This window comes from Convolutriloba macropyga, unplaced genomic scaffold (assembly GCF_964194025.1).
Source record: "Convolutriloba macropyga unplaced genomic scaffold, txConMacr16.3 SCAFFOLD_1324, whole genome shotgun sequence".
NCBI classification, from domain to species: Eukaryota; Metazoa; Xenacoelomorpha; order Acoela; family Convolutidae; genus Convolutriloba; species Convolutriloba macropyga.
In genome coordinates, this window is record NW_027452112.1 from 8,568 (window position 1) to 17,500 (window position 8,933).

Genomic DNA, 8,933 nt, shown 5'->3' on the forward strand with positions numbered 1-8,933 from the left:
GCTAGCTAGCTCAAGCTCAAGCTCAAGCTAGCTAGCTAGCTCAAGCTCAAGCTAGCTAGCTCAAGCTCAAGCTCAAGCTCAAGCTAGCTAGCTAGCTAGCTCAAGCTCAAGCTCAAGCTAGCTAGCTAGCTCAAGCTCAAGCTAGCTAGCTCAAGCTCAAGCCAGCTAGCTCAAGCTCAAGCTCAAGCTAGCTAGCTAGCTCAAGCTCAAGCTAGCTAGCTCAAGCTCAAGCCAGCTAGCTCAAGCTCAAGCTCAAGCTCAAGCTAGCTAGCTAGCTCAAGCTCAAGCTAGATAGCTAGCTCAAGCTAGCTAGCTAGCTCAAGCTCAAGCTCAAGCTAGCTAGCTAGCTAGCTCAAGCTCAAGCTAGCTAGCTCAAGCTCAAGCCAGCTAGCTCAAGCTCAAGCTCAAGCTAGCTAGCTAGCTCAAGCTCAAGCTAGCTAGCTCAAGCTCAAGCTCAAGCGAGCTAGCTAGCTCAAGCTCAAGCTAGCTAGCTAGCTCAAGCTCAAGCTAGCTAACTCAAGCTAACTCAGCTAGCTCAAGCTAACTCAAGCTAGCTAAAGCTAACTCAAGCTAACTCAAGCTAACTCAAGCTAACTCAAGCTAGCTAAAGCTAACTCAAGCTAACTCAAGCTAACCCGAGCTAACTCAAGCTAGCTCAAGCTAACCCAAGCTAGCTAAAGCTAACTCAAGCTAACTCAAGCTAATTCAAGCTAACTCAAGCTAACTCAAGCTAACTCAAGCTAACTCAAGCTAGCTAAAGCTAACTCAAGCTAACTCAAGCTAACTCAAGCTAACCCGAGCTAACTCAAGCTAACTGAAGGTAGCTAAAGCTAGTTCAAGCTAACTCAAGCTAGCTAAAGCTAAGACAAGCTAACTCAAGCTAACTCAAGCTAACTCAAGCTAACTCAAGCTAACTCAAGCTAGTTCAAGCTAACTCAAGCTAACTCAAGCTAACTCAAGCTAGCTAAAGCTAACTCAAGCTAACTCAAGCTAACTCAAGCTAACCCGAGCTAACTCAAGCTAACTCAAGGTAGCTAAAGCTAGTTCAAGCTAACTCAAGCTAGCTAAAGCTAAGACAAGCTAACTCAAGCTAACTCAAGCTAACTCAAGCTAACTCAAGCTAACTCAAGCTAGTTCAAGCTAACTCAAGCTAGCTAAAGCTAACTCAAGCTAACTCAAGCTAACTCAAGCTAGCTCAAGCTAACTCAAGCTAGTTCAAGCTAACTCAAGCTAGCTAAAGCTAACTCAAGCTAACTCAAGCTAACTCAAGCTAACTCAAGCTAGCTAAAGCTAACTCAAGCTAACTCAAGCTAACCCGAGCTAACTCAAGCTAGCTCAAGCTAACCCAAGCTAGCTAAAGCTAACTCAAGCTAACTCAAGCTAATTCAAGCTAACTCAAGCTAACTCAAGCTAACTCAAGCTAACTCAAGCTAGCTAAAGCTAACTCAAGCTAACTCAAGCTAACTCAAGCTAACCCGAGCTAACTCAAGCTAACTCAAGGTAGCTAAAGCTAGTTCAAGCTAACTCAAGCTAGCTAAAGCTAAGACAAGCTAACTCAAGCTAACTCAAGCTAACTCAAGCTAACTCAAGCTAACTCAAGCTAACTCAAGCTAGCTAAAGCTAACTCAAGCTAACTCAAGCTAACTCAAGCTAACCCGAGCTAACTCAAGCTAACTCAAGGTAGCTAAAGCTAGTTCAAGCTAACTCAAGCTAGCTAAAGCTAAGACAAGCTAACTCAAGCTAACTCAAGCTAACTCAAGCTAACTCAAGCTAACTAAAGCTAGTTCAAGCTAACTCAAGCTAGCTAAAGCTAACTCAAGCTAACTCAAGCTAACTCAAGCTAGCTCAAGCTAACTCAAGCTAGTTCAAGCTAACTCAAGCTAGCTAAAGCTAACTCAAGCTAACTCAAGCTAACTCAAGCTAACTCAAGCTAGCTAAAGCTAACTCAAGCTAACTCAAGCTAACCCGAGCTAACTCAAGCTAGCTCAAGCTAACCCAAGCTAGCTAAAGCTAACTCAAGCTAACTCAAGCTAATTCAAGCTAACTCAAGCTAACTCAAGCTAACTCAAGCTAACTCAAGCTAGCTAAAGCTAACTCAAGCTAACTCAAGCTAACTCAAGCTAACCCGAGCTAACTCAAGCTAACTCAAGGTAGCTAAAGCTAGTTCAAGCTAACTCAAGCTAGCTAAAGCTAAGACAAGCTAACTCAAGCTAACTCAAGCTAACTCAAGCTAACTCAAGCTAACTCAAGCTAACTCAAGCTAGTTCAAGCTAACTCAAGCTAACTCAAGCTAACTCAAGCTAGCTAAAGCTAACTCAAGCTAACTCAAGCTAACTCAAGCTAACCCGAGCTAACTCAAGCTAACTCAAGGTAGCTAAAGCTAGTTCAAGCTAGCTCAAGCTAGCTAAAGCTAAGACAAGCTAACTCAAGCTAACTCAAGCTAACTCAAGCTAACTCAAGCTAGTTCAAGCTAACTCAAGCTAGCTAAAGCTAACTCAAGCTAACTCAAGCTAACTCAAGCTAGCTCAAGCTAACTCAAGCTAGTTCAAGCTAACTCAAGCTAGCTAAAGCTAACTCAAGCTAACTCAAGCTAACTCAAGCTAGCTCAAGCTAACTCAAGCTAACTCAAGCTAACTCAAGCTAACCCGAGCTAACTCAAGCTAACTCAAGGTAGCTGAAGCTAGTTCAAGCTAGCTCAAGCTAGCTAAAGCTAAGACAAGCTAACTCAAGCTAACTCAAGCTAACTCAAGCTAACTCAAGCTAGTTCAAGCTAACTCAAGCTAGCTAAAGCTAACTCAAGCTAACTCAAGCTAACTCAAGCTAGCTCAAGCTAACTCAAGCTAGTTCAAGCTAACTCAAGCTAGCTAAAGCTAACTCAAGCTAACTCAAGCTAACTCAAGCTAGCTCAAGCTAACTCAAGCTAGTTCAAGCTAACTCAAGCTAGCTAAAGCTAACTCAAGCTAACTCAAGCTAACTCAAGCTAACTCAAGCTAGCTAAAGCTAACTCAAGCTAACTCAAGCTAACCCGAGCTAACTCAAGCTAGCTCAAGCTAACCCAAGCTAGCTAAAGCTAACTCAAGCTAACTCAAGCTAATTCAAGCTAACTCAAGCTAACTCAAGCTAACTCAAGCTAACTCAAGCTAGCTAAAGCTAACTCAAGCTAACTCAAGCTAACTCAAGCTAACCCGAGCTAACTCAAGCTAACTCAAGGTAGCTAAAGCTAGTTCAAGCTAACTCAAGCTAGCTAAAGCTAAGACAAGCTAACTCAAGCTAACTCAAGCTAACTCAAGCTAACTCAAGCTAACTCAAGCTAGTTCAAGCTAACTCAAGCTAACTCAAGCTAACTCAAGCTAGCTAAAGCTAACTCAAGCTAACTCAAGCTAACTCAAGCTAACCCGAGCTAACTCAAGCTAACTCAAGGTAGCTAAAGCTAGTTCAAGCTAGCTCAAGCTAGCTAAAGCTAAGACAAGCTAACTCAAGCTAACTCAAGCTAACTCAAGCTAGTTCAAGCTAACTCAAGCTAGCTAAAGCTAACTCAAGCTAACTCAAGCTAACTCAAGCTAGCTCAAGCTAACTCAAGCTAGTTCAAGCTAACTCAAGCTAGCTAAAGCTAACTCAAGCTAACTCAAGCTAACTCAAGCTAACTCAAGCTAGCTAAAGCTAACTCAAGCTAACTCAAGCTAACCCGAGCTAACTCAAGCTAGCTCAAGCTAACCCAAGCTAGCTAAAGCTAACTCAAGCTAACTCAAGCTAATTCAAGCTAACTCAAGCTAACTCAAGCTAACTCAAGCTAACTCAAGCTAGCTAAAGCTAACTCAAGCTAACTCAAGCTAACTCAAGCTAACCCGAGCTAACTCAAGCTAACTCAAGGTAGCTAAAGCTAGTTCAAGCTAACTCAAGCTAGCTAAAGCTAAGACAAGCTAACTCAAGCTAACTCAAGCTAACTCAAGCTAACTCAAGCTAACTCAAGCTAACTCAAGCTAGCTAAAGCTAACTCAAGCTAACTCAAGCTAACTCAAGCTAACCCGAGCTAACTCAAGCTAACTCAAGGTAGCTAAAGCTAGTTCAAGCTAACTCAAGCTAGCTAAAGCTAAGACAAGCTAACTCAAGCTAACTCAAGCTAACTCAAGCTAACTCAAGCTAACTAAAGCTAGTTCAAGCTAACTCAAGCTAGCTAAAGCTAACTCAAGCTAACTCAAGCTAACTCAAGCTAGCTCAAGCTAACTCAAGCTAGTTCAAGCTAACTCAAGCTAGCTAAAGCTAACTCAAGCTAACTCAAGCTAACTCAAGCTAACTCAAGCTAGCTAAAGCTAACTCAAGCTAACTCAAGCTAACCCGAGCTAACTCAAGCTAGCTCAAGCTAACCCAAGCTAGCTAAAGCTAACTCAAGCTAACTCAAGCTAACTAAAGCTAGTTCAAGCTAACTCAAGCTAGCTAAAGCTAACTCAAGCTAACTCAAGCTAACTCAAGCTAGCTCAAGCTAACTCAAGCTAGTTCAAGCTAACTCAAGCTAGCTAAAGCTAACTCAAGCTAACTCAAGCTAACTCAAGCTAACTCAAGCTAGCTAAAGCTAACTCAAGCTAACTCAAGCTAACCCGAGCTAACTCAAGCTAGCTCAAGCTAACCCAAGCTAGCTAAAGCTAACTCAAGCTAACTCAAGCTAATTCAAGCTAACTCAAGCTAACTCAAGCTAACTCAAGCTAACTCAAGCTAGCTAAAGCTAACTCAAGCTAACTCAAGCTAACTCAAGCTAACCCGAGCTAACTCAAGCTAACTCAAGGTAGCTAAAGCTAGTTCAAGCTAACTCAAGCTAGCTAAAGCTAAGACAAGCTAACTCAAGCTAACTCAAGCTAACTCAAGCTAACTCAAGCTAACTCAAGCTAACTCAAGCTAGCTAAAGCTAACTCAAGCTAACTCAAGCTAACTCAAGCTAACCCGAGCTAACTCAAGCTAACTCAAGGTAGCTAAAGCTAGTTCAAGCTAACTCAAGCTAGCTAAAGCTAAGACAAGCTAACTCAAGCTAACTCAAGCTAACTCAAGCTAACTCAAGCTAACTAAAGCTAGTTCAAGCTAACTCAAGCTAGCTAAAGCTAACTCAAGCTAACTCAAGCTAACTCAAGCTAGCTCAAGCTAACTCAAGCTAGTTCAAGCTAACTCAAGCTAGCTAAAGCTAACTCAAGCTAACTCAAGCTAACTCAAGCTAACTCAAGCTAGCTAAAGCTAACTCAAGCTAACTCAAGCTAACCCGAGCTAACTCAAGCTAGCTCAAGCTAACCCAAGCTAGCTAAAGCTAACTCAAGCTAACTCAAGCTAATTCAAGCTAACTCAAGCTAACTCAAGCTAACTCAAGCTAACTCAAGCTAGCTAAAGCTAACTCAAGCTAACTCAAGCTAACTCAAGCTAACCCGAGCTAACTCAAGCTAACTCAAGGTAGCTAAAGCTAGTTCAAGCTAACTCAAGCTAGCTAAAGCTAAGACAAGCTAACTCAAGCTAACTCAAGCTAACTCAAGCTAACTCAAGCTAACTCAAGCTAACTCAAGCTAGTTCAAGCTAACTCAAGCTAACTCAAGCTAACTCAAGCTAGCTAAAGCTAACTCAAGCTAACTCAAGCTAACTCAAGCTAACCCGAGCTAACTCAAGCTAACTCAAGGTAGCTAAAGCTAGTTCAAGCTAGCTCAAGCTAGCTAAAGCTAAGACAAGCTAACTCAAGCTAACTCAAGCTAACTCAAGCTAACTCAAGCTAGTTCAAGCTAACTCAAGCTAGCTAAAGCTAACTCAAGCTAACTCAAGCTAACTCAAGCTAGCTCAAGCTAACTCAAGCTAGTTCAAGCTAACTCAAGCTAGCTAAAGCTAACTCAAGCTAACTCAAGCTAACTCAAGCTAGCTCAAGCTAACTCAAGCTAACTCAAGCTAACTCAAGCTAACCCGAGCTAACTCAAGCTAACTCAAGGTAGCTAAAGCTAGTTCAAGCTAGCTCAAGCTAGCTAAAGCTAAGACAAGCTAACTCAAGCTAACTCAAGCTAACTCAAGCTAACTCAAGCTAGTTCAAGCTAACTCAAGCTAGCTAAAGCTAACTCAAGCTAACTCAAGCTAACTCAAGCTAGCTCAAGCTAACTCAAGCTAGTTCAAGCTAACTCAAGCTAGCTAAAGCTAACTCAAGCTAACTCAAGCTAACTCAAGCTAGCTCAAGCTAACTCAAGCTAGTTCAAGCTAACTCAAGCTAGCTAAAGCTAACTCAAGCTAACTCAAGCTAACTCAAGCTAACTCAAGCTAGCTAAAGCTAACTCAAGCTAACTCAAGCTAACCCGAGCTAACTCAAGCTAGCTCAAGCTAACCCAAGCTAGCTAAAGCTAACTCAAGCTAACTCAAGCTAATTCAAGCTAACTCAAGCTAACTCAAGCTAACTCAAGCTAACTCAAGCTAGCTAAAGCTAACTCAAGCTAACTCAAGCTAACTCAAGCTAACCCGAGCTAACTCAAGCTAACTCAAGGTAGCTAAAGCTAGTTCAAGCTAACTCAAGCTAGCTAAAGCTAAGACAAGCTAACTCAAGCTAACTCAAGCTAACTCAAGCTAACTCAAGCTAACTCAAGCTAGTTCAAGCTAACTCAAGCTAACTCAAGCTAACTCAAGCTAGCTAAAGCTAACTCAAGCTAACTCAAGCTAACTCAAGCTAACCCGAGCTAACTCAAGCTAACTCAAGGTAGCTAAAGCTAGTTCAAGCTAGCTCAAGCTAGCTAAAGCTAAGACAAGCTAACTCAAGCTAACTCAAGCTAACTCAAGCTAGTTCAAGCTAACTCAAGCTAGCTAAAGCTAACTCAAGCTAACTCAAGCTAACTCAAGCTAGCTCAAGCTAACTCAAGCTAGTTCAAGCTAACTCAAGCTAGCTAAAGCTAACTCAAGCTAACTCAAGCTAACTCAAGCTAACTCAAGCTAGCTAAAGCTAACTCAAGCTAACTCAAGCTAACCCGAGCTAACTCAAGCTAGCTCAAGCTAACCCAAGCTAGCTAAAGCTAACTCAAGCTAACTCAAGCTAATTCAAGCTAACTCAAGCTAACTCAAGCTAACTCAAGCTAACTCAAGCTAGCTAAAGCTAACTCAAGCTAACTCAAGCTAACTCAAGCTAACCCGAGCTAACTCAAGCTAACTCAAGGTAGCTAAAGCTAGTTCAAGCTAACTCAAGCTAGCTAAAGCTAAGACAAGCTAACTCAAGCTAACTCAAGCTAACTCAAGCTAACTCAAGCTAACTCAAGCTAACTCAAGCTAGTTCAAGCTAACTCAAGCTAACTCAAGCTAACTCAAGCTAGCTAAAGCTAACTCAAGCTAACTCAAGCTAACTCAAGCTAACCCGAGCTAACTCAAGCTAACTCAAGGTAGCTAAAGCTAGTTCAAGCTAACTCAAGCTAGCTAAAGCTAAGACAAGCTAACTCAAGCTAACTCAAGCTAACTCAAGCTAACTCAAGCTAACTAAAGCTAGTTCAAGCTAACTCAAGCTAGCTAAAGCTAACTCAAGCTAACTCAAGCTAACTCAAGCTAGCTCAAGCTAACTCAAGCTAGTTCAAGCTAACTCAAGCTAGCTAAAGCTAACTCAAGCTAACTCAAGCTAACTCAAGCTAACTCAAGCTAGCTAAAGCTAACTCAAGCTAACTCAAGCTAACCCGAGCTAACTCAAGCTAGCTCAAGCTAACCCAAGCTAGCTAAAGCTAACTCAAGCTAACTCAAGCTAATTCAAGCTAACTCAAGCTAACTCAAGCTAACTCAAGCTAACTCAAGCTAGCTAAAGCTAACTCAAGCTAACTCAAGCTAACTCAAGCTAACCCGAGCTAACTCAAGCTAACTCAAGGTAGCTAAAGCTAGTTCAAGCTAACTCAAGCTAGCTAAAGCTAAGACAAGCTAACTCAAGCTAACTCAAGCTAACTCAAGCTAACTCAAGCTAACTCAAGCTAGTTCAAGCTAACTTAATGAAGTTAACCCAAGCTAACTTGGGTTAATGAAGTCAAACTCAAGCTAACCCGAGCTAACTCAAGCTAACTCAAGCTAATTCAAGCTAACTCAAGCTAACTCAAGCTAATTCAAGCTAACTCAAGCTAATTCAAGCTAACTCAAGCTAGCTCAAGCTAACTCAAGCTAACCCAAGCTAACTTAAGCTAGCTTAAGCTAATTAAAGCTAATTAAAGCTAACTCAAGCTAACCCAAGCTAACTTAAGCTAGCTCTAGCTGGCTGCCACTGTTAGGCCATTTGGGAGCGCTTTTCTCGCACTCTGATTGGCTGCCACTGTTAGGCCATTTGGGAGCGCTTTTCTCGCACTCTGATTGGCTGCCACTGTTAGGCCATTTGGGAGCGCTTTTCTCGCACTCTGATTGGCTGCCACTGTTAGGCCATTTGGGAGCGCTTTTCTCGCACTCTGATTGGCTGCCACTGTTAGGCCATTTGGGAGCGCTTTTCTCGCACTCTGATTGGCTGCCACTGTTAGGCCATTTGGGAGCGCTTTTCTCGCACTCTGATTGGCTGCCACTGTTAGGCCATTTGGGAGCGCTTTTCTCGCACTCTGATTGGCTGCCACTGTTAGGCCATTTGGGAGCGCTTTTCTCGCACTCTGATTGGCTGCCACTGTTAGGCCATTTGGGAGCGCTTTTCTCGCACTCTGATTGGCTGCCACTGTTAGGCCATTTGGGAGCGCTTTTCTCGCACTCTGATTGGCTGCCACTGTTAGGCCATTTGGGAGCGCTTTTCTCGCACTCTGATTGGCTGCCACTGTTAGGCCATTTGGGAGCGCTTTTCTCGCACTCTGATTGGCTGCCACTGTTAGGCCATTTGGGAGCGCTTTTCTCGCACTCTGATTGGCTGCCACTGTTAGGCCATTTGGGAGCGCTTTTCTCGCACTCTGATTGGCTGCCACTGTTAGGCCATTTGGGAGCGCTTTTCTCGCACTCTG